Source organism: Nothoprocta perdicaria, unplaced genomic scaffold (assembly GCF_003342845.1).
Source record: "Nothoprocta perdicaria isolate Ctin4 unplaced genomic scaffold, notPer1 scaffold_110, whole genome shotgun sequence".
In the NCBI taxonomy this organism is placed as follows: domain Eukaryota; kingdom Metazoa; phylum Chordata; class Aves; order Tinamiformes; family Tinamidae; genus Nothoprocta; species Nothoprocta perdicaria.
In genome coordinates, this window is record NW_020454206.1 from 609,802 (window position 1) to 611,141 (window position 1,340).

Below are 1,340 nucleotides of genomic sequence, written 5' to 3' on the forward strand. Positions count from 1 at the left end.
TTCTTTCTTTCTTTCTTTCTTTCTTTCTTTCTTTCTTTCTTTCTTTCTTTCTTTCTTTCTTTCTTTCTTTCTTTCTTTCTTTCTTTCTTTCCCTCCTTTTTTTTCCTTATTTATTTCCCTCTTTCTTTCATTTTCCTTTTTCTCAAGGAGGATCTGAGAATCTCCCCCGTCTTCTCTAACCCACCCCCCCTCCAACCTACACCCATTTACACTTCAAAAGAGGCGCCCGCCTCTCTGCGGAAATTTCAAGAAAAATAAACTTTTGGGGGGAGTTAGGGCGATAGCGATCTCTGGATCTGCTTCATTAGCCGCCTTTCTCTAGCTGATCAAGCCTAAACCTTCGCTCTTGATCCCGAGCTCGGCTCCCGGCCCGGCGCACGGGGCGCCGTGAGGGGTGCGGGGAAGGTTGGGGCCTTCAGCAAGATCGTGAAAAAATAATGACCGCGGCCGTCGCCCCCGAGCCAGAAGTTGCCCCCACGTCGCCTCCCCGCGCTCTATGGACTGGCGCCCGGTTAAGCGCAGTCCATTGCCGTAGACTCGGCCTTCTTGGGGGAGCGGGGGCAGTTTGGTGCTGTTCCCTGCTCACCCAGCAGCTCGGCAAACGCTCTCCTGATTTCGCCAACTCTGCGAGCGTTTTGTAGTTAGTGCGTTAGAGCGTTAGTAGTTTGGGAACGGTTGTTCAGTCCCCAATATTGCCCTGCGCTGCCTTTACGAATTTACATGATAAATCTACCCCAATCATCCATATGTATTTTTCTGACCTGTGACAATTCCTTTAATGTCGCATGAGGAAATAAGGGGCAAAATCCCTGGCCATGAAAGGAAAACCGGAGCTGGGCATATGAGATTCTGCGGGAATGAATCCTGTGTGTGTGCGGGGGGTGTCGTTTTGATGAGATCTTCGCGGGGGACTTGGGGGTGCCTGGAGCTGGGCCGTGGCTCCGACTCGCTCCATGCGGGGCCGCKGGATCACAGAGGGTCTGGGGAGCAGCCCCGACTCCCCCAGCCCGCCCCGCTCCGGCCGGGAGGCTCGAGGGGAGGACTGCGCTGCCGGGCCCAGGTTAGGAGATACACCCAAAGTTTCGTTGTAAGCGAACAATTAAAAGGAAGGAAGAGAGAGAATGAAGAATAAAGGCCCTCATCCTTCCCCTCCCCCGTCTCCGAGCCCCTCTCCCTCTAAGCACCTCTGGTCACGTTGGAGGATGAGTTTTTGGAGAGCTTCTGGTACAATATGGAGCACCACGGGCTGCAATTTCACACTCCACAGCACATTCCCCCTAAAGCTACTTTCCTTTTTTTTTTTTTTTTTTTTTTTTTTTTTGTACTCGTCTAATTTCTCC